The sequence below is a fragment of the Ranitomeya imitator genome, chromosome 5, assembly GCF_032444005.1.
Source record: "Ranitomeya imitator isolate aRanImi1 chromosome 5, aRanImi1.pri, whole genome shotgun sequence".
NCBI lineage: Eukaryota > Metazoa > Chordata > Amphibia > Anura > Dendrobatidae > Ranitomeya > Ranitomeya imitator.
Window position 1 is genome coordinate 515,083,938 of NC_091286.1, and position 25,242 is coordinate 515,109,179.

The 25,242-nt window shown below is 43.9% G+C and overlaps 1 protein-coding gene across 3 annotated transcripts in view; it reads left to right on the plus strand.

Moving 5' to 3' along the window:
* Positions 1 to 25,242, plus strand: part of LOC138638300 (P2Y purinoceptor 13-like) — a 273,462-nt gene that overhangs the window by 154,610 nt on the left and 93,610 nt on the right. Inside the window, exon 1 of one of the 3 annotated variants that reach the window (XM_069727507.1) lies at positions 19,262 to 19,435. The exons of the other annotated variants lie outside the window; for them this stretch is intronic. The gene's annotated coding sequence lies outside the window, so the exon portion shown is untranslated. Of the gene's footprint in view, positions 1 to 19,261; positions 19,436 to 25,242 lie in introns of those variants that run through there. 3 annotated transcript variants of the gene reach the window in all.

Consider the following 25,242-nt stretch of genomic DNA (forward strand, 5'->3'; position numbering starts at 1 on the left):
TGAAATGTAAACTCATGGGAAACTGCTGCGGATCCGCAGCGTTTTCCGAAGCGTGTGCACATACCTTTAGAATTAGGCTATGTGCACACGGTGCGGATTTGGCTGCGGATCCACAGCGGATTGGCCGCTGCGGATCCGCAGCAGTGTTCCATCAGGTTTACAGTACCATGTAAACCTATGGAAAACCAAATCCGCTGTGCCCATGGTGCGGAAAATACCGCACGGAAACGCTGCGTTGTATTTTCCGCAGCATGTCAATTCTTTGTGCGGATTCCGCAGCGTTTTACACCTATTCCTCAATAGGAATCCGCAGGTGAAATCCGCAGTAAATCCGCAGGTAAAACGCAGTGCCTTTTACCCGCGGATTTTTCAAAAATGGTGCGGAAAAATCTCACACGAATCCGCAACGTGGGTACATAGCCTTAGGGTTAGGGTTGGGTTGGAATTAGGGTTGTGGTTAGGGTTAGGGGTGTGTTGGGGTTAGGGTTGTGGTTAGGGTTACGGCTACAGTTGGGATAAGGGTTAGGGGTGTGTTGGCGTTAGAATTGAGGGGTTTCCACTGTTTAGGCACATCAGGGGGTCTCCAAACGCAACATGGCGCCACCATTGATTCCAGCCAATCTTTTATTCAAAAAGTCAAATGGTGCTCCTTCCCTTCCGAGCCCCGACGTGTGCCCAAACAGTGGTTTACCCCCACATATGGGGTATCAGTGTACTCAGGACAAACTGGGCAACAATTACTGGGGTCCAATTTCTCCTGTTACCCTTGAGAAAATAAAAAATTGCTTGCTAAAACATCATTTTTGAGGAAAGTAAAATGATTTTTTATTTTCACGGCTCTGCGTTGTAAACGTCTGTGAAGCACTTGGGGGTTCAAAGTGCTCACCACATATCTAGATAAGTTCCTTGGGGGGTCTAGTTTCCAAAATGGGGTCACTTGTGGGGGGTTTCTACTGTTTAGGCACACCAGGGGCTCTGCAAACGCAACGTGACGCCCGCAGACCATTCCATCAAAGTCTGCATTTCAAAACGTCACTACTTGACTTCCGAGCCCCGACATGTGCCCAAACAGTGGTTTACCCCCACATATGGGGTATCAGCGTACTCAGGACAAACTGGGCAACAATTTCTGGGGTCCAATTTCTCTTGTTACCCTTGAGAAAATAAAAAATTGCTTGCTAAAACATCATTTTTGAGGAAAGAAAAATGATTTTTTATTTTCACGGCTCTGCGTTGTAAACGTCTGTGAAGCACTTGGGGCTTCAAAGTGCTCACCACATATCTAGATAAGTTCCTTGGGGGGTCTAGTTTCCAAAATGGGGTCACTTGTGGGGGGTTTCTACTGTTTAGGCACACCAGGGGCTCTGCAAACGCAACGTGACGCCCGCAGACCATTCCATCAAAGTCTGCATTTCAAAAGTCACTACTTCCCTTCTGAGCCCCGACGTGTGCCCAAACAGTGGTTTACCCCCACATATGGGGTATCAGCGTACTCAGGAGAAACTGGACAACAACTTTTGGGGTCCAATTTCTCCTGTAACCCTTGGGAAAATAAAAAATTCTGGGCTAAAAAATTATTTTTGAGGAAAGAAAACGTATTTATTATTTTCACTGCTCTGTGTTATAAACTTCTGTGAAGCACTTGGGGGTTCAAAGTGCTCACCTCACATCTAGATAAGTTCCTTTCGGGGTCTAGTTTCTAAAATGGGGTCACTTGTGGGGGGTTTCTACTGTTTAGCCACATCAGGGGCTCTGCAAACGCAACGTAACGCCCGCAGAGCATTCCATCAAAGTCTGCATTTCAAAATGTCACTACTTGACTTCCGAGCCCCGACATGTGCCCAAACTGTGGTTTACCCCCACATATGGGGTATCAGCGTACTCAGGAGAAACTGTACAACAACTTTTGGGGTCAAATTTCTCCTTTTACCCTTGGGAAAATAATAAATTGCAGGCTAAAAAATCATTTTAGAGAAAATAAAATTTTTATTTTATTTTCATGGCTCTGCGTTATAAACTTCTGTGAAGCACTTGGAAGTTCAAAGTCCTCACCACACATCTAGATTAGTTCCTTTGGGGGTCTAGTTTCCAAAATGGGGTCATATGTGGGGGATCTCCAATGTTTAGGCACACAGGGGCTCTCCAAACGTGACATGGTGTCCGCTAATGATTGGAGCTAATTTTCCATTTAAAAAGCCAATTGGCGTGCCTTCCCTTCCGAGCCCTGCCGTGCGCCCAAACAGTGGTTTACCCCCACATATGGGGTATCAGCGTACTCAGGACAAACTGGACAACAACATTTGCGGTCCAATTTCTCCTATTACCCTTGGCAAAATAGGAAATTCCAGGCTAAAAATCATTTTTGAGGAAAGAAAAATTATTTTTTATTTTCATGGCTCTGCATTATAAACTTCTGTGAAGCACCTGGGGGTTTAAAGTGCTCAATATGCATCTAGATAAGTTCCTTGGGGGGTCTAGTTTCCAAAATGGGGTCACTTGTGGGGGAGCTCCAATGCATAGGCACACAGGGGCTCTCTAAACGCGACATGGTGTCCGCTAACAATTGGAGCTAATTTTCCATTCAAAAAGTCAAATGGCGCGCCTTCCCTTCCGAGCCCTGCCGTGTGCCCAAACAGTGGTTTACCCCCACATATGAGGTATCGGCGTACTCGGGAGAAATTGCCCAACAAATTTTAGGATTCATTTTATCCTATTGCCCATGTGAAAATGAAAACTGAGGCGAAAAGAATTTTTTTGTGAAAAAAAAAGTACTTTTTCATTTTTACAGATCAATTTGTGAAGCACCTGAGGGTTTAAAGTGCTCAATATGCATCTAGATAAGTTCCTTGGGGGGTCTAGTTTCCAAAATGGGGTCATTTGTGGGGGAGCTCCAATGTTTAGGCACACGGGGGCTCTCCAAACACGACATGGTGTCCGCTAACGATGGAGATAATTTTTCATTCAAAAAGTCAAATGGCGCTCCTTCCCTTCCGAACCTTACCATGTGCCCAAACAGTGGTTTACCCCCACATGTGAGGTATCGGTGTACTCATGAGAAATTGCCCAACAAATTTTAGGATCCATTTTATCCTGTTGCCCATGTGAAAATGAAAAAAATTGAGGCTAAAAGAATTTTTTTGTGAAAAAAAAGTACTTTTTCATTTTTACGGATCAATTTGTGAAGCCCCCGGGGGTTCAAAGTTCTCACTATGCATCTAGATAAGTTCCTTGGGGCGTCTAGTTTCCAAAATGGGGTCACGTGTGGGGGAGCTCCAATTTTTAGGCACACGGGGGCTCTCCAAACGTGACATGGTGTCCGCTAAAGAGTGGAGCCAATTTTTCATTCAAAAAGTCAAATGGCGCTCCTTCCCTTCCAAGCCCTGCCGTGCGCCCAAACAGTGGTTTACCCCCACATATGAGGTATCAGCGTACTCAGGACAAATTGCACAACAACTTTCGTGGTTCAGTTTCTCCTTGTACCATTGGGAAAATAAAAAAAATGTTGCTAAAAGATAATTTTTGTGACTAAAAAGTTAAATGTTCATTTTTTCCTTCCATGTTGCTTCTGCTGCTGTGAAGCACCTGAAGGGTTAAAAAACTTCTTGAATGTGGTTTTGAGCACCTTGAGGGGTGCATTTTTTAGAATGGTGTCACTTTTGGGTATTTTCAGCCATATAGACCCCTCAAACTGACTTCAAATGTGAGGTGGTCCCTAAAAAAAATGGTTTTGTAAATTTTGTTGTAAAAATGAGAAATCGCTGGTCAAATTTTAACTCTTATAACTTCCTAGCAAAAAAAAATTTTGTTTCCAAAATTGTGCTGGTGTAAAGTAGACATGTGGGAAATGTTATTTATTAACTATTTTGTGTCACATAACTCTCTGGTTTAACAGAATAAAAATTCAAAATGTGAAAATTGCGAAATTTTCAAAATTTTCGCCAAATTTCCGTTTTTATCACAAATAAACGCAGAATTTATTGACCTAAATTTACCACTAACATGAAGCCCAATATGTCACGAAAAAACAATCTCAGAACCGCTAGGATCCGTTGAAGCGTTCCTGAGTTATTACCTCATAAAGGGACACTGGTCAGAATTGCAAAAAACGGCCAGGTAATTAAGGTCAAAATAGGCTGGGTCATGAAGGGGTTAAAAGTATTCACAAGCTTATTAGACCAGGAGGAGATGTTAATACCCTTTTTGGTCATATCAGTAAGAGGTTTAATTATGACTGAGAAGTTGTTAATGAACTTTAATCAATAGTTATCAAAGCCTAAAAACATTTGCAATGATTTGAGGTTTATTGGTTGCATCCAATCCATGACACTCTATACCTTAAAGGGAACCTGTCACCTGAATTTTGCGGGACTGGTTTTGGGACATATGGGTGGAGTTTTTGGGTGTTTGATTCACCCAATTGCTGATATTTGAATGGGATAATCAAGTGTAGAAATACTGTAATCAAATTCAATAGAGAAATCACATTCGATGAGATCTAAGGTAGAACCAAAATCTACAAATGCAGAAGTAACAATAAATACAGTTTCAGTGTCCAAAGATATTGGTAGAAAAAAAAAAACAGTTGTATGCATGAGAGATAATTTCAGACTCTTAGAACCTGCATCTTTACACCTCAGATTTTTTTTTACAATAAATCATAGCAACAGTACAAACAAAAATGAGCTGGTGCTCCTAGTTCAGTTCCCTCATTGGGATCTCGGCAAGCAACAATTTCCATAGGTTCACCCATGCCTTCCAAAGAAGAGGAAGAAGTAACAGCCTTATATGTGTCTTTATCCCTCAGACGTCTGTCTAAACGGACAGCCAGTGACATTGCCTCCTCCAGCATAAAAGGGTTGTAAACTATCAAATCTCTGATCTGACTATAAGTCCCTGTAAAAACTGGCTGTGGAGAGCCAGGTAATTTCAGAATGTCTCCACTGCCCAACGTCTGAATTGAGAGCAGAAATCTTCCACTTTACGATTACCCTGAACCAACATGCGAATCATGGACTCAGCAATCATGTCATAAATGAGTCCGTCACAGAAAAAAAAGAGTCAGAAGAAAACACTGGACTCATCTGGAGAATCACCAGGCAAAGAAAATACCCAATCCTGAGGATCCCCTTGGAGCAAGGACATAACAATACCCACTCATTGGCTTTCTCCTTCGGAGGAAGGAAACAAGCAGAAGGAGAAATGGAATGGGCTGGTAGTAAACACAGGGATAAAGAATCTAAGTATGAAAAAACTGCACAAACCCCACCCAGTCCCTGCACAGACTAAAGTATCTAGTAATGCAGACGCTAGTGGCTTCAGTGCAAACTGGATATACCTTGAAGGTAAGAACTAGAGAAGACAACTCGGATCTGGCTCCTTAAAATACAGTTGAGTGTATCACATACCTCCTAAGAAATTGAGAAAGAGTGCAGCTTATAAAAGAAACCCCAGCAGTACACTTATCTGACTGGCCTACATACTCAGAAGTAGGACTAGAACTCCAAGCAGAATCCACTAAAGACTATTACCAGCAGAGAAGACTAGCAAGAGGTTGGTTTAAATAGTAACATCTGCAGTGTGATACGATAAGCTAGATAACAAATTAAAAACACCTGCTGTCCAAAACGAATGGACAAAGGCAACAGGTAATCAGCACCTGGACACTGACATAACCTGCTGTGGCTCAGTGGACAGAGATGCCGATAGAAGAGCATAGGACCGCCGGATAGAATCACGAGGCATGACACGAAATTGGCCTTAAAGTGAATGCCTTAGGGAATCAAGGCACAGGAGTTTGCTGTACTGTTTGCAAAAAGGTGTTGGCTAAAAGAAGATGTAGACCAAGGCAGAAAAGTCAAGACAAGTAATTAACATAACTCCTCTCCCTCTTTTTAGGGCCAATTTCTATCTGTATAAGAAAAAAAAGGATGCTTAGCATGAAATCTCCAAAGTAAGAGGTACGGTGCAGTCGATCGGCCTCTGTTCCACCTCTTAACCACTTTTTTTAAGCAGATGTACTGTATGGAATCAGCAACTGAGTAATCACGACAAGGCTATGGATGGCAGAGAGAAGGTGATGGTAGAGAATCATAAGATAGTCCTGTGAATATCTGAGGTGGTGGATTTTAATAATCACCTAGGCAGGTTAACAATGCAAATGTTTTTATTTCTTAAATCCATGGTATTACAGCAATTTTGGGTAGATGGTCACAATGCAATGTTCCTAGTCAACAAGATCCAATCCTGGGGCAGATAATTCCACTTCCCCAGGTTGGGATCAGATGATAGCCACTGTCTCCCAACTTTTGGTTGGCCCACAGCTTTTGTATCTCCTGCCAGAAGAGTCTGTAGTCACAGTCCATTCTCCATACCATGATCGTAGTACATGTCTGCCGCTCCAGCTGGTAACAACAGTCGTTAAGATAGTTCCTCACATCCAAACAATGGATATCACAACCTTAGCACTTATAAAAAGCTCCAGCCAGCAAGCCATCTCCAATCTCCATAGGCCATCAATACAGGGGCACCAGGACCTCACCAACAGATCCCCGACCCCCAGCTGTTATGATCCGGTGACCTTGAAGCAGCATGAAAACTTTCACTAGAGTAGGTGGTAACTATACTGACCGTAAATCCTGATCTTAACACCGCAACTAGAAGTAGCCGTGGGGTGTACCTAACAAACCCTAGACACCTCGTCACAGCCGGAGGACTAGATACCCCTATAGATAGAAATAGGAATACTACCTTGCCTCAGAGCAGAACCCCAAAGGATAGGCAGCCCCCCACAAATATTGGCTATGAGTAGGAGAGGAAAGACAAACACTGGCAGAAAACAGGATTTAGCACAAGAGGCCACTCTAGCTAAAATAGGAAAGGATAGGACAGAGTTACTGTGTGGTCAGTATTAAAACCCTTCCAAAAATATCCACAGCAGACAATACAAAAAATTCCTCCATCTAACTAAAGACGTGGAACGTATATCTGCAACTCCAGAGATTCCTACACTCAGAGCAGGAATACAATCAAAAAACAAGCACACAGCTTGTGTGCCATAGAAAAAGAAACAGACACTTATCTTTGCTGAATTGGCAGCTAAGCAGGAGAAGCCAGACAGAGATCCAACACTTCCCAAGAAAAATTGACAACTGGCAAGGACTAATGAGTCCTGCAAACCTAAATACCCCAGTCAGAATTGCAATCAGCAGATACACCTGTCCAGGACTACAGCCCTGAGACAACTGCATTACCACCTACAACCACCGGAGGGAGCCCAAAAGCAGAATTCACAACAGTACCCCTTCCTTGAGAAGGGGTCACCGAACCCTCACCAGAGCCCCCAGGCCGATCAGGATGAGCCAGATGAAAGGCACAAACCAAATCAGCGGCATGGACATCAGAGGCAAAAACCCAAGAATTATCCTCCTGGCCATAACCCTTCCATTTGACAAGGTACTGAAGCATCCGCCTCAAAAAATGGGAATCCAAAATCTTCTCAACAACATATTCCAACTCCCCATCAACCAACACAGGGGCCGGAGGATCAACAGAGGGAACAACGGGCTCCACATATTTCCGCAATAAAGATCTATGGAAGACATTATGGATCGCAAAAGAGGCCGGAAGCGCCAGCCGAAAAGACACAGGATTAATAATCTCAGAAATGCTATAAGGACCAATAAACCGAGGCTTAAACTTAGGAGAAGAAACCTTCATGGGAACATGACGGGAAGACAACCAGACCAGATCCCCAACCCGAAGCCGGGAACCAACACACCGACGACGGTTAGCAAAACGTTGAGCATCCTCCTGAGACAACACCAAATTGTCCACCACATGAGCCCAAATCTGCTGCAACCTGTCAACCACAGAATCCACACCAGGACAGTCAGAAGGCTCAACCTGCCCAGAAGAAAAACGAGGATGAAAACCAAAATTACAAAAGAAAGGCAAAACCAAAGTAGCCAAACTAGCCCGATTATTAAGGGCAAACTCGGCCAATGGCAAGAAAGCCACCCAATCATCCTGATCAGCAGACACAAAGCATCTCAAATAAGTCTCCAAAGTCTGATTAGTTCGCTCGGTCTGACCATTTGTCTGAGGATGAAACGCAGAAGAAAAAGACAAATGAATGCCCAGCCTAGCACAAAAGGCCCGCCAAAACCTAGAACCAAACTGGGAACCTCAGTCGGACACAATATTCTCCGGAATACCATGCAAACGGACCACATGCTGAAAAAACAACGGAACCAAATCCGAAGAGGAAGGCAATTTAGGCAAAGGCACCAAATGAACCATCTTAGAGAACCGGTCACAAACAACCCAGATAACCGACATCCTCTGGAAAACCGGAAGATCGGAAATAAAATCCATAGAAATATGCGTCCAGGGCCTCTCAGGAACCGGCAATGGCAAAAGCAACCCACTAGCACGGGAACAACAAGGCTTGGCCCGCACACAAGTCCCACAAGACTGCACAAAAGAACGCACATCACGTGACAAAGAAGGCCACCAAAAGATCCTACCAACCAAGTCTCTGGTACCAAAAATGCCAGGATGACCAGCCAACACGGAACAGTGAACCTCAGAAATCACTCTACTAGTCCATTTGTCAGGAACAAACAGTTTCCCCACAGGACAGGGGTCAGGTTTGTCAGCCTGAAATTCCTGAAGAACCCGTCGTAAATCAGGGGAAATGGCAGAAAGGACCACCCCTTCTTTCAGAATACCGACCGGTTCTAAGACCTCAGGAGAATCAGGCAAAAAACTCCTAGAGAGGGCATCAGCCTTAATGTTCTTAGAACCCGGAAGGTACGAGACCACGAAATCAAAACGGGAAAAAAACAAGGACCATCGAGCCTGTCTAGGATTCAGCCGTTTGGCAAACTCGAGGTAAATCAAATTCTTATGATCAGTCAAGACCACAATACGGTGCTTAGCTCCCTCAAGCCAATGTCGCCACTCCTCAAACGCCCACTTCATAGCCAACAACTCCCAATTGCCGACATCATAATTGCGTTCAGCAGGCGAAAACTTACGGGAAAAGAAGGCACACGGTTTCATTAAGGAACCAACAGGATCCCTCTGAGACAAAACGGCCCCTGCCCCAATCTCAGAAGCGTCAACCTCAACCTGAAACGGAAGAGAAACATCCGGTTGGCGCAACACCGGAGCAGAAGTAAATCGACGTTTAAGCTCCTGAAAGGCAGAGACAGCCACAGAGGACCAATTCGCCACATCAGCGCCTTTCTTTGTCAAATCGGTCAAAGGTTTAACAACGCTGGAAAAAATAGCAATGAAACGGCGATAAAAATTAGCAAAACCCAAAAATTTCTGAAGGCTCTTCACGGATGTGGGCTGAATCCAATCATGAATGGCCTGAACCTTAACCGGATCCATCTCTATAGATGAGGGAGAAAAAATAAAGTCCAAAAAAGAAACTTCTGCACCCCAAAGAGACACTTAGACCCTTTCACAAACAGGGTATTGTCACGAAGGATCTGAAATACCATCCTGACCTGTTCCACATGAGACTCCCAATCATCGGAAAACATCAAAATATCGTCCAAATATACAATCAAGAACTTATCAATATAAGTCCGGAAAGTATCATGCATGAAGGACTGAAAAACAGATGGAGCATTAGTGAGCCCGAATGGCATCACAAGGTATTCAAAATGGCCTTCGGGCGTGTTAAACACAGTTTTCCATTCATCACCCTTTTTAATACGAACCAGATTATATGCCCCCCGAAGGTCAATCTTCGTAAACCAACTAGCTCCCTTAATCCTAGCAAACAAATCAGTAAGCAAAGGTAAAGGGTATTGAAACTTGACCGTGATTTTATTCAAGAGGCGATAATCAATACAGGGTCTCAAGGAACCATCTTTTTTAGCAACAAAAAAGAACCCCGCTCCCAACGCTGAAGAAGATGGCCGAATATGCCCTTTCTCCAAAGACTCCTTAATATAGCTCCGCATGGCGGTATGTTCAGGCACAGACAGGTTGAAAAGTCGACCCTTAGGAAACTTACAGCCTGGAATCAAGTCAATAGCACAATCGCAGTCCCTGTGCGGTGGAAGGAAACTGGACTTGGGCTCATCGAATATATCCTGAAAATCAGACAAAAACTCTGGAATTTCAGAAGAGGAAGAAGAGGAGATTGACATCAAAGGAACATCATTATGAACCTCCTGACAACCCCAACTAGTCACAGACATGGACTTCCAATCCAACACAGGATTATGTACCTGCAACGACGGAAAATCCAGCACGATAGCATCATGCAAATTATGCAACACCAGAAATCGACAATCTTCCTGATGGGCTAGCACCATGCGCATGGTCACCTGTGTCCAAAACTGGGGCTTATTTTTAGCCAAGGGTGTAGCATCAATGCCCCTTAAAGGAATAGGGTTCTGCAAAAGCTGCAAGGGAAAACCACAACGCCTGGCAAACTCAAAGTCCATTAAGTTCAAGGCGGCGCCTGAATCCACAAACGCCATGACAGAAAATGATGACAATGAGCAGATCAAGGAAAGGACACAGGTAACAGAAATTTAGGTTGTACAGTACTGATGGTAAATGAACTAGCGATCCTCTTTGTTCGCTTAGGGCAGACTGAAATGACATGAGAAGCGTTGCCACAATAATAACACAACCTATTTTGACGTCTGAATGCTTGTCGTTCCGTTCTAGACAGAATCCTATCACACTGCATTGGTTCAGGAATCTGCTCTGAGGACAACGCCACAGCACGCACAGTTCTGCGCTCCCGCAAGCGCCGGTCAATCTGAATGGACAGAGAGATAGAATCACTCAGACCGGAAGGCGTGGGAAACCCCACCATAACATCTTTAACGGATTCAGAAAGACCCTTTCTGAAAATTGCCGCCAAAGCATCATTATTCCGTTTAGTCAACACAGACCATTTTCTGAATTTCTGACAATACAATTCTGCCGCCTCTTGACCCTGAGACAGGGCCAACAAGGTCTTCTCAGCTTGATCCACAGAATTAGGTTCATCATATAATAATCCTAAAGCCTGAAAATAGGAGTCTACATTAAGCAAAGCCGGATTCCCAGATTCCAGGGAAAACACCCAATCCTGCGTGTCGCCATGCAGCAGGGAGATGACGATTTTAACCTGCTGAATGGAATCACCGGAGGATCGAGGTCTCAAAGCAAAAAACAGTTTACAGTTGTTTTTAAAACTCAAAAATTTGGACCTGTCACCAAAAAACAAATCAGGAGTAGGTATCTTCGGTTCTAAAACAGGAGTGTGAACAATATAATCAGAAATACCCTGTACCCTAGCAGCAAGCTGGTCTACACGAGAAGCTAATTCCTGAACATTCATGCTAGCACAAAGCTCCTCAGCCACCCAGAGATAAAGAGGGTTGAGAAGATAAAGCAGACTGAAGAAAAAAAATGGCTCAACACCTTTCTTCCCTTCTTCTGAGATGCATTTAACTCATTATGGGCTAGTTGTACTGTTATGATCCGGTGTCCTTGGAGCAGCATGAAAACTTTCACTGGAGTAGGTGGTAACTATACTGACCGCAAATCCTGATCTTAACACCGCAGCTAGAAGTAGCCGTGAGGTGTACCTAACAAACCATAGACACCTCATCACAGCCTGAGGACTAGATAACCCTATAGATAGAAATAGGAATACTACCTTGCCTCAGAGCAGAACCCCAAAGGATAGGCAGCCCCCCACAAATATTGGCTATGAGTAGGAGACGAAAGACAAACACAGGCAGAAAACAGGATGTAGCACAAGAGGCCACTCTAGCTAAAATAGGAAAGGATAGGACAGAGTTACTGTGTGGTCAGTATTAAAACCCTTCCAAAAATATCCACAGCAGATAATACAAAAAATTCCTCCATCTAACTAAAGACGTGGAACGTATATCTGCAACTCCAGAGATTCCTACACTCAGAGCAGGAATACAATCAAAAAACAAGCACACACCTTGTGTGCCATAGAAAAAGAAACAGACACTTATCTTTGCTGAATTGGCAGCTAAGCAGGAGAAGCCAGACAGAGATCCAACACTTCCCAAGAAACATTGACAACTGGCAAGGACTAATGAGTCCTGCAAACCTAAATACCCCAGTCAGAATTGCAATCAGCAGATACACCTGTCCAGGACTGCAGCCCAGAGACAACTGCATTACCACCTACAACCACTGGAGGGAGCCCAAAAGCAGAATTCACAACACCCAGCGTCACTACACCAACTCCTCACTAAACATGTGGCTTATTGTTTTCGCTCTCTGGGATTAGCTCCCTGGATGGGCAGAAGTGTTCACACCCTCCCTCTTAAAGAATGACGAATGTTCTAAAAGCTCAGTCTCCAGTTTGTCTGCAGGGATGTGCATTAGAGGTGCCCTGTGCAGAGAGGAACAAAGACACACAGAGCCAAGAGTGTAGACATGTACAGGAACTGTAGATGTATAGTCTATCTAGAACTTGCAGTCCAGGACTTGCAGAGTTATATGCCATCAGCAGATTTAATGTCTTTGGCAAGGACATAGGCAACAGTGATGAACAGGCAGTGTGATCACTCGCATAAAACTCAATACTTTTGCAGCACTATTGTAGTGTGATCAATACCAGAAGAGCTCATTAAAAGGTCTTTTTGGGACCTACCGCTGCACGCTTAGGAAAACACCAAAACATATATATGACATAGGAAATACGAAAGGTAAGCAATGCATACTTCAAGAGGAACACTGTGTGGCTGGGGGTATTCCAGACGGTATTGTAATTATGCAGACACTAGCGGACATGTGCCGGAAAAGATGTGGGCTCAGAGCTGGAGCTCACATCAAAGGGAGGGTGTCCGACATCGGCGTACTATTACACCCGATGTCGGAAAGGGGTTAATATAAAAATGAATATGTTAATTGCTCTATTGTACTGGAGTATGGATAATAAAGCAGTTTATGCATTGGAAATATACCATGGTTGGTCAGGTAAAGAACCAGTGAATATTAATTTGAATTTCACCTATGGTACATACTGGAAGAAAATAAAAGCATCAAACACCTATGGCTGGTTCAGAATTTTGTATTTCTTGCCTCATTGCAGCATTCCTTCTTAGAGAAAATTTACATACAGTACATATCCTGTAAAGGTACTGTCACACTTAGCGACGCTGCAGCGATACCGACAACGATCCGGATCGCTGCAGCGTCGCTGTTTGGTCGCTGGAGAGCTGTCACACAGACCGCTCTCCAGCGACCAACGATGCCGGTAACCAGGGTAAACATCGGGTTACTAAGCGCAGGGCCGCGCTTAGTAACCCGATGTTTACCCTGGTTACCATCCTAAAAGTAAAAAAAACAAACGCTACATACTTACCTACCGCTGTCTTTCCCCGGCGCTTTGCTTCTCTGCTCTGGCTGTGAGCGCCGGGCAGCCGGAAAGCAGAGCGGTGACGTCACCGCTGTGCTTTCCGGCCGCTGTGCTCACAGCCAGAGCAGAGAAGCAGAGCGCCGGGGACAGACAGCGGTAGGTAAGTATGTAGCGTTTGTTTTTTTTACTTTCAGAATGGTAACCAGGGTAAACATCGGGTTACTAAGCGCGGCCCTGCGCTTAGTAACCCGATGTTTACCATGGTTACCAGCGAAGACATCGCTGAATCGGTGTCACACACGCCGATTCAGCGATGTCAGCGGGAGAGCCAGCGACCAAAGAAAGGTCTGGCCCTCTAGCCCCGACCAACAACATCACAGCAGGATTCTGATCGCTGCTGCGTGTCAAACTAAACGATATCGCTAGCGAGGACGCTGCAACGTCACGGATTGCTAGCGATATCATTTAGTGTGAAGGTACCTTAAGTATTTAATCAGATATTAGGAAAACAAACCATAAAAAGTAGTAACTTAAGTATCTTAAATTAAATTCGGGAACAGTACTTCATAAGATCTACTTTTTCATAGACTAAAACAAGGAAAATATTTTACATGGATAAAACGTGCATTTATTATATAAACTTGGCAAGTCAAGTGAATGTTTTACAATATGAATCCATGCTAACAATTTGCCCAGGAACAACAAAATATCTGGCAAACAATATATGGCATAGAATCAAACAATTTGCAGGTGATTTATTTTTCTTAACAGTTTAACAATGTTACAGAAAACTAGGGAACAAATGAAATCTAAAGTGCTGCCAAACTTTTTAAACCATAACAATGAAATACATTTCTATGTTGGAGTAAATACACTTGCAGTACTACAGAAATATGCAGGATTTTGTCAAGGAATATTTATGGGATATGGTTACGGTTATGTATCTGCAGAACACGTAAATAGATGTACAAGTGCTTCTTACTAAATTAGAATATCATCAAAAAGTGAATTCATTTCAGTTCTTCAATACAAAAAGTGAAACTCATATATTAGATGGAATCATTACAAGCAGAGTGATGTATTTCAAGTGTTTACTTCTGTTAATGTTGATGATTATGACTTACAGACATTGAAAACCCAAAAGTCATTATCTCACTAAATTAGAATACTTTATAACACTTGAAATATGATTTTAAAATCCAAAATGTTGGCCTAATGAAATGTATGTTCAGTAAATACACCCAGCCACAATCAGTGCCCTACGTCATTATATAGTATGCAGTCCTACTAGTTTGTACCCATTACTAATGCTACCATATGTTATACACAAATAAATGGTATAAAATGAAAACCACAAATAAAACACTTATAAGTCATATAACCTGTGTAAAAGCTAAGGGAGTAATTAATCAAGACCAGCATAGTTAACAACGGTGTGGATGAGGGCGCGTGCTCGAGTCAGATGCTCCTGATTCATGAAGAGGTATATACACCTCTTTATGAATCAGTAGCGTCTCACAAGCGGCGTGTGCCTCCACGCACTACAACTGAAATCTAACTCTGGTCAGAGATTTCTGAGGAAGGAAAATCCACAGCTAATCATAAATTAGGCAAGCTGTGGATCATGCCCCGCTGCAACTTGTCCTGCCCCTGCTCCACCTTGTTTAAATGGAGTGGGAGAAACACGTGAGAATGGCAAAAGTCCAAAAATGAAAGTGCGCCTAAATTTTGCGGATTTTCAAAGCTTTTATGCCAGAATTCTGGTTTGAAAGCTTTGATGAATCATGCCTTAAAGGGGTATTCCCATCTGTCACGGGGGTGTCGGAGGCTGCAGACAGTCACCATGCATCTAACTGCAGAAGGTCTCAGCGGTTGGCTTTGTAAACTCCTTCCTAGACCTTCTGACTTTAGGATCCAGTGACAACCTCCCCCACCTCTAGTTAACACACCTGGACCGGGGTGTTTTTAACTCCCAGCTTTCTGATGGAAGTTGCTGGTGATATTTCCATTTCTCTATTGAGGCTTGGAGCTATAGCAGTCAGCTATCTTCCTCTCTGGTGTTTGTAGGATGTCTGTGTTTTTCTCTGAGTTTACTCAAGCTAAGTGCTCCACTTGTTTGTGTATCCCACCTGTCTTTAGTGGTAGTGGGGATTGACTAGTGTACAACCTGTTCTTCCCGATGCAGGGCTTATTGCCATGGTAAGGCAGGTGTTAGGTATCCTGCTCGTCGATATGTGCGAAACATATATATGGATGCCTAGGGCAGACAGGATGATCTGCCTAGGGGTCTCCACTCGCCCTTTCCCTACTGTTGGATTCCCTTCCCCTTATCCCTTTGTGATGATCTTAATCTTCCCTACACTGTGCGTGACACCATCTCCAAGATCTTATCCCTATATGTAGTAGGTGTAATAATAACAAAATTATCAAATACCTCCAATTAGAATTGTAGTATAGTCCTACTGATTCACTATATCTCTTTCCTCATGATCAGGGCACTGCAGTAGCTTAGGTATCCATGGTTATGACCACTGATATAGTGACAATTAGTCAGTTATTTGTTAGTGGTCGTAACCATGGATTTATTTATTTTATAATAAAAGCTATTCATAGCTACTGCAATGCCCTACACATGGGGAAAGCAACATAAAGAGTCAAAAGAACCATACTACAATTCTAATCAGAGGTACCATATTTTTCAGACTATAAGGCATAATTTTTACCTACAAAAATGTGGAGGAAAATGGGGGTGCGCCTTATATTCTGCATGTACCTGTCTAGTTGTGGTGTATTCTGCATGTACCTGTCTAGTTGTGGTAGGGAGGTGGGGGAGCCGCAGTAGTGGAGCAGCGGGTCAGAGGAGGCAGAAAGCCGGCGGCTGCGTCTTTCTCCCATGCCCATGGCTAAAGAGAAATTAATATTCACTGCATTCCACACCCATGGGCATGGAGGGCAGTGAATATTCTTTTCTCTTTAATTGCGGACATGCTGTTAGCCGCAGCTGCCGCCTTCCTGCAGCTGCCAGGCTTTTGCGTATCCCCGTTACTTAAGGCAATGAATATTCACTGCTCTGCACTCTCATACGCATGGAATGCAGTGAATATTCATTCCCATTAGTAGCAGGCACACGTGAACGCCCAGCAGCTGCAGGAAGCTGGTGGCTGCGGCTAACACTGTTCTTGCTATTAAAGAGCAATGAATACTCACTGCACTCCACATAGTCCCGGCGTGAGGAGCAGTGAGTATTCCGGCAGTTGTCCTCCGCTTGTAAGCAGCACATGACGTCCCTGCCATGTGCTGCTTACAAGCATAAATCAGCTGCTGGCTTCAGAACGAGATGCTGCGACGGAGTGTAGGAAGTTAAGATTAAGATTTTTTTTAATGTGTTTCTGATGGGTGCTGTGCACACCAGGATGGTTATGGAGGCCAATCATACCAGGATAAGGATGGGGCTATGCAAACCAGGATGGAGATGGGGTCTCTGCCTACCAGAATAGGGGTGATGGGGATGGGGACCAATCATAGCAGGATAAGGATGGGGCCATGCATACCATGACTAAGATAGGGCCCTGCATATTAGGATAGGGATGAGGGGGCCCTGCATCTGTGTGGTAAATTAGATTACTTGAGGTTTTTTGTAGTGTTTATTTACATGTATTTTCATTTTTTGTTTCTTTTTGTTATATCATGTTTTCAATAAAGCTGCTTTTTTTTAAATATTTTTGGTACTTGGCTTTCACAAAACTTTATTGCTACAGACATGTGTTGATTACATGCGTTTTTAGTCTGATTCTGCATTTCTAATCTACTTTCTGGCACTGTAAGGCTGTGTGCCATTATCAGGTTTTGGTGTATTCTTGTCATTGTGTATTTTAGTTGTGCCAAAATTGCAGTGTCTTACATTTCCAACAAAGTGGATGGGATTTACAGAAATCTCCTGCCCAATGTGTTTCCATGCACTCAGCATATACTGACCTGTGGTGCGTGTTTCATATCTGCAATAGGTCAATTTCTCCTGCGAGTACGTCGAATTTTATGTGCAGATTTTCCCATAGACTCGCATTACATTTTGAAAATCCACATGCAAAAATGCATATGTTTTAAGTGTGTTTTCGCAATGCATATAATTTGCACGTCTATACCAATAAAATTATGTCAAAACAAAATACCGTTAAGTATCAAAAACAAGGCAGCTTTACTTAAAACATGATGTACGAACAAGAGACAAAGCGTCCAAAAAGCGATAAAGACGCATATAAAAAAAAGCAGGTCAAGAGACGTGCCATCTGTGAGTATAATAAAAGCTATTTTTTGTGCATTCCATAGGGAATTAGGGACATATATACAGCATAATAGAATGCTGTAAAGAGGCTTAGAGGTGCTGGACCTACTTTATATGTGGAAGACCTGGTGACATGTTCTCTTTAAATAGGTTCCATATCCTGAGCATTGCCGTTGATGTACCAGATGCAACCAATTAGGTTGATGAATTGTATCTACAGTAATGGTTTGTCTTTTGGACGTATATGTACAATGCATGTGGGAAGAACAAGTTCCTTATATACATGATGTCAATAAGGCCCAGTGCATACCCATCATACACAGAGAATAAAGCTGCTATCATATGTTCTGTATTGATGAGCAGGGCACTTAGCCCAACCATCTAACCAAGGTCTCGCTATCTTACCAGCCCTGTTCTGCTAACGGCTACATTTATAGATTGCTCCGGAAATGGGCTATACACTGGACAAGAAAACTACCTGACTTTTCAGAATAATTTATATCTTCTTCTTACATCTTCTTACAGATTATTAAAATATGAGGCTAACGAAAAGTGGCGCAAAAAAGAAAAATGAAGAACATATCTAGGTGTATTTAATTGTTCTACTAATAGTAACAGAATATTGTGTCCAAACTCTTTCAAACAAGCGAATGAAAGACTCAGTTCACATTAACAGAAATGTTAAAATGGCGGACCCCCTGCATGCCGATCACCCATGGCGCAAGACAGACCTTATTTACTATAAGGCTATGTGCCCACGTTGCGGAATCGTGTGCGGATTTTTCCGCATCGGTTTTGCAAAATCCGCAGGTAAAACGCACTGCATTTTACCTGCGGATTTACAGCGGAATTCCTGCGGATTTTGTGCGGATTCCACCTGCGGTTTTACACCTGCGGATTCCTATTATGGAGCAGGTGTAAACCGCTGCGGAATCCGCACAAAGAATTGACATGCTGCGGGAAAATACAACACAGCGTTTCCGCGCGGTATTTTCCGCAGCATGGGCACAGCGGATTTGGTTTTCCATAGGTTTACATGGTATTGTACACCGCATGGAAAACTGCTGCGGATCCGCAGCGAAATCCGCAACGTGTGCACATAGCCATAGTGGGACTTTCTGGATTTCGTCTTGGTGTCCAGAGTTCTGAGATGTTTGGCCAGATCAACAATGTTGGCTTCAAATGAAAGGGCAGCACTAAGAAAGGTCTGTTAAGGCCGCACAGACCACTGTATCTCCTAGGTGCACGGAGATATGGCTAGCAGCTTAAACTTGGTTAATATGACAGCTTAAAAGGAACATTGCGAACAGAAGGCCGGCCAGGGGCAAAAAAATAAAAGTCATGGATCTGCTGACAGGTCAGCTTTAATCAAGTCTTCGTATGCTTCTAATTATCAAGAGAATTCAGGAGGCAGCAAAGTAAACTGTAAACTCAATTTAGATTTGAAATAAAAAAGAAAATGTATTTTCTGTTCAGGCTGAAAACTAAATTCATTCATTGCGTAGACAATAATCTCATTAAAATAAGCAGTTGCTATATTATTGCTATAATTACACGGCATTTTAGCTTATGAGTGCATTTGTTCATTTTGTGTCATTTGTTTTCTTTCCAGTAGAGGGCGCTCCATGAAAACCAATGTATCAGCTTAGGAAAATGCAGCATAACAAAGGAGTTTCATATCATTGAGGAGATGTGATTCTTACATTGGTCGTATTTACCCCACCATCGGTAAAGGATACTAATGCCCTGTGAACATTAATCTTCACGATTGTACTGTGAAGTGTAATGTAAGTTAATACAATTCAGAATTCTAGTTACGGAAGACTTTTTAAAGTTTTTTCAACAAGGCCAGATTTATACATTTCTACACCCTAGGCCAAAGCAGATAATACTGCACCCCCCTCCCCCCCCCCCCACAAAAGTTGATTAGAGAGTTGTCACGTCCGCTTAAACGAACTGTCCTCGTAGTTCTATCACAGACTTTCTTAGTGATTTGAGAGCTTTGGAAACTCCCAAAATATCAATTTCCCCTTTTTGCACATATTTGTTTAGTTAGTGTAATCTGAGCTGTTCCCCAAAACTGTGCCATGATCGCTGCTTATCGCATCTATGATGGCAGTAGATATGTAGAAGTCAAGCTTTTAAGAATAATATTGAAAATTGTGCAAATATTCGGTTATTTCTTCTGTATGTCCCCCACCTGACTGCTGCGCCCTAAGCCATGGCCTAGGGTGGCCTTTTGAGAAAGCTGACCCTATTTCTTCCAAAATCTTTCACTTATTTCTGTAATTGGTTTGCAGCTTTCAATATAATTTGTAAAACTTGACATTTTGGTGACATGTACATTTAACCACAGTCATTTTTTTAAAAAGATCAAGTGAAACAACTATGTTCTCATATTTTCCATATTTTGTAAAGCTATAGCAGAGGTAGATATATATATATATATATATATATATTATAACTTAATAATAACTGAGAGAACAACAACGGTAGTCAAAGAATATAGACAAACACACAAACATGTATGTGCAGAGTTCAAGGACTGTTCATTGCCCTTATAATACATAAACTGTCTATGTTGGCTCCAACAGTATGATACGTCTTCCAGGCTGATTGGAGAAACGCATCAATGTTTAAAAACAGTAACAAAGACAATGGTGAATCAAGACATAATATATAATGTACATAGGGAACAATTTCATCAGATATTAATGCTGCATTTGACTCCTGGAGTAAGTTCCTATCAATTCCTATGGTGTGCACTGAGGGAGGTTATAAATGCAAGAAAGGCTGGAGTAAAAATGTAAACTCACTCTACTAACACCCAGACATCTTGACAAAAAATAAAATAAAATATCTTTAGGTACAATGGCGGCGGGTCCATTCAGAACACTTTCCTTAGAAGACGTAGTGCTACCCCCGTTGGGAGTTGTGCCCAAAAATGAACCTAATACATTCAGACTAATCCACCATTTGTCATATCCAAGGGGCAGGTCAGTAAACGACAACATCGATGCGGAACCAAGTACAGTACTATGTACTGTACCTCCTTTGACGAGGCAATCAGGCGGGTCAAGAAGTTGGTAAGGGGTACCCTAATGGCCAAAACAGACATTGAGGGGGCGTTCCGGTTACTACCTGTGCCTCCGAATAGTGTCCTCCCATTGGGCTGCTTCTGTGAAGGAGCATACTACATAGATCGCTGTTTGCCCATGGGGTGCTCCATATCCTGCTCACTATTTGAGGCGCTTAGTTGCTTCCTCGAATGTGTCATCATGGACGATTGTAAGGCGGCAAATATTATCCATTACCTTGACGACTTCGTATGCCTGGGCCCAAAATATTCGCCACAGTGTGAAAACACGCGGTAGTACACCTGTGAGAAGGAGAGAGCTGGAGGAAGAGTGGACACCCCAGAGCCGAGTGGTTAGATAAAGAAAGAAGGCGGTGTAGCTTGCTTCATGGGTGGGGTACTCTGCTGAGTAGCACTAAATTCTACTAGGCCCAAACGGATTTCCTGGGCCAGATGCCGTTAAAAAATAGTACTTAGGTAAACAGGCGGTGTAGCTTGCTTCATGGGTGGGGTACACTGCTGAGTAGCACTAAATTCTACTAGGCCCAAACGGATTTCCTGGGCTAGATGCCGTTACAAAATAGTAGTTAGGTAAACAGGCGCTGTAGCTTTCTTCATGGGTGGGGTATGCTGATCAGTAGCACCAAATTCTACTAGGCCCAAAAGGATTTCCTGGGCTAGATGCAGTTAAAAATTAGTAATTAGATCAACAGGCGGTGTAGCTTGCTTCATGGGTGGGGTACGCTGCTGAGTATCACTAAATTCTACTAGGCCCAAACGGATTTCCTGGGCTAGATGCCGTTACAAAATAGTAGTTAGGTAAACAGGCGGTGTAGCTTGCTTCATGGGTGGGGTACTCTGCTGAGTATCACTAAATTCTACTAGGCCCAAACGGATTTCCTGGGCTAGATGCCGTTAAAACATAGTACTTAGGTAAACAGGCGGTGTAGCTAGCTTCATGGGTGGGGTACTCTGCTGGGTAGCACAAAATGCTATTAGGTGCAAAACGATTTCCTGGGCTAGATGCAGTTAAAAATTAGTAATTAGATCAACAGGTGGTGTAGCTTGCTTCATGGGTGTGGTACGCTGCTGAGTATCACTAAATTCTAGTAGGCCCAAACGGATTTCCTGGGCTAGATGCCGTTACAAAATAGTAGTTAGGTAAAAAGGCTGTGTAGCTTGTTTCATGGTTGGGGTACGCTGCTGAGTTGCACCAAATTCTACTAGGCCCAAAAGAATTTCCTGGGCTAGATGCCGTTAAAACATAGTACTTAGGTAAACAGGCGGTGTAGCTTGCTTCATGGGTGAAGTACGCTGCTGAGTAGCACCAAATTCTATTAGGCCCAAAAGGATTTCCTGAGCTACATGCCATTAAAAATAGTACTTAGGTAAACAGGCGGTGGGTGGCTGGGCTACTCTGCTGATTAGCAGACACTGAAGCTTTGGAGCAGACCTCTGAATCCCAGGCCACAGTATGAGGAAACAACTCTGCAGACAACCCCACCCACCTGGAATTGACGATGGCAACATCATGTAAAAATCAGCAAGGGGACTAAAAGAGTCTCCATTTTTTCCAAAAATTCGGCTACAGACACCACTTAAGTGGCATCAATTTCGCCAGAGTTTTTAAAACGGTTGGTGAGGTGATTTTCAAAAATCATCAAGCTTTTACTCTCCCCAAGATGACACAGGGGTAGAAAAGTCCTTGCGGATCCAGGATTTGTTCATCTTGATGAACATTAATCTGTCTACATTGTCACTGGACAGCTGCGTGCACTTATCTGTTAGCACACCACCAGCAGCACTGAACACACGTTCAGAGAGAACGCTGGCTGCGGACAACGACAAGATCTCCAAGGCGTGAGTGGCAAGCTCAGACCCTTTTTCAAGATTGGAAGCCCAAAATGAGCAAGGGTCCAGTTCCGCAGTCATGGCATCGATGTTAACTTGGAGATAATCTTGTACCATCCTCTCTAGGCGTTGGCTGTGCTTCAGACTTCTTGTCTCCTGTGGCCTTGCAAAGGATGGTCTAAAAAAATCTTGAAACGATTGAAAAAAAATGGCTGTTACCAGCAGATGCGATGTTACTGTTACGGTTTGAGTAATGACTCGATAGTCCCATGGTTGGTAAGTTACAACTCAGAGATTGACTACGTGCACCACTTGTGTTTTGTGGAAAAGCAGATGTTAGATTCTGTAACAGTCTCTGCTGATACTCCTGCATGCGTGAACCCCTTTCTATGGCAGGAATTATTTCGCCGAATTTGCATTTGTACCAGGAATCTAAGAGTGTAGCAACCCAGTAGTCGGCATTACTTCGGATTCTGACAATCCAAGGGTCATGTTGCAGGTAGTGCAGCAAGAAGGCACTCATGTGTCTTGCGCATCCAGGAGGACCAAGTCCTTGTTGTCTTGGTGGTGGCGAGGTGAGAATCATGCTTCCTTCGTCTGCCCTCTCCCCCAACCTCGCACAACAGAAACTTGATCAAGGTCTCCCTCAACTGATGAGTCTTCCATGCCCAGCGCCAGTTTGTCCTCCACTTCTTCCTCACCTCCTGCAACTTCCTCAACAGTTTGGCTGCTACCATGTGCCCTCGGTAACCCCTCTCCCCCAGCCTCCAATGCCAGCTGCCTTGGTGCTGCCAACCTTCTTGACCTTGGAGATATGATCCCTTCCGCATACGACTTCTCCTGTTCCTCTTCCTCTTTTTCCACCACCTGACTCCGAACACTGTGTAAGGTGTGCTCCAGCATATAAATCACCGAAATGGTCATGCTGATAATGGCATCGTCAGCACTAAACATCTTCGTTGCTATTTCAAAGCTGTGCAGAAGGGTGCATAGGTCCCTGATCTGAGACCACCCCTGCAGCGTGATTTGCCCCACCTCTTGATCTCGTTGGCCCAGGCTATATGTCATAATGTATTGCACCAGGGCTCGTCGGTGCTGCCACAGTCGCTGCAACATGTGCAGAGTTGAATTCCACCATGTGGGCACATCGTATTTCAGCCAGTGAACTAGCAGGCCCAACGACTTCTGTAGAGATGCAAGTTGTCGAGCTGCGGGTTGTGAACGGCGGAAGTGAGCACACAGCGACCGTGCCCTCTGCAGAAGCCCATCTAGTCCGGGATAGTGGGATCTAAATTGCTGGACAACCAGGTTCAAAACGTGAGCCATACAAGGCACATGTGTGACATTGCCCCCGCGAAGGGCCGCACCCAGGTTTGCAGCATTGTCGCACACAGCCTTCCCTGGCTGCAGGTTGAGTTGAGACAACTATTGATGGAACTCGGTCTCCAGAGCTGACCACAACTCCTCTGCTGTGTGACTCACATTTCCCAGACATTTCAATGTAAACACTGCCTGATGCCGTTGAGCCCTGGTGACAGCATAGTGAGGAGGTGTGCAGGATTCCTTCTGCGCAGTTACAACGCGGGTGGCATTACCAGACAGGCTTTGGGTGCAGGTGGGGGACCGAGAGGAGGATGACGAGGCAGAAGTAGTGGAGGAACTTCTAGATACAGAGGATTGATGAGCAACTCGTGGTGACGGCAAGACTCGGGCAGCAGCCCCTTCTCCTGATGTCGCCGTAGTTACCAAGTGCCAAGTCACCGACATGTAATGCCCCTGTCCATGTCTACTCGTCTAAGTGTCTGTGGTGAAATGCACCCTGTCACACACAGAGTTTCTCAGGGAAGCAGTGATGTTGTGTGTGACATGCTGGTGTAGCGCAGGCACAGCTTTCTTTGAGAAGTAGTGGCGACTGGGCATCTGGTACTGGTGCACTGCCATGGACATAAGGTCTCTAAAATCCTCTGTGTCCACCAGGCGGAAAGACAACATTTCTGTAGCCAACAGCTTGCTGATGGAGAAATTCAACCTCTTAGCTTTGTCATGGCTAGGAGTTAATGGTCTTTCACTTTTCCACATCTGAGGGACTGAGGGCTGGCTGCCGTGCTTAGACGGAGTTGAGTAGGGTGTCCCCGGCAAACTGCTGGTCTGTGAGGAAGCAGAGATGTTATGTTGCCTTGATCAAAATGTGGTGTCGATGTCGAAGAGCGCTCAACACCAGCAGGTGTTTCCACTAGCAAATGTCCTGACGACCTGCCAATCACACTGACTGTTGCGGGTAAAGAGGTGGAAGGTCTCCATCCAAAACCATGTGCGACTGCAGTCCCCACAGTCACGGAGGATAAAGAGGACGCGAATGCACTTGATTGGGCAGACGGTGGTTGACCCGGCCCACTAGGCCGCATTGTAGCACAGTGAGCTTCCCACTGCAACTTGTGCCTCATATCCATGTGACAGTTCATGCATGAAGTACTCAAGCTAGTAATTTTTTGGCCTCTACTGAGATTTTGTTTCAAAAAACCTGATCTGCACATCCAAACATAGACACAGTGTGAACAGGTGCTGAACCCAGAGTCGCCAACTCGTATATATTTAAGTAAATAGGGCGGCACACTGCAGCGCCAAAACATGCAAACTTGAAAACACAAAATTTGAACTGCATTACTG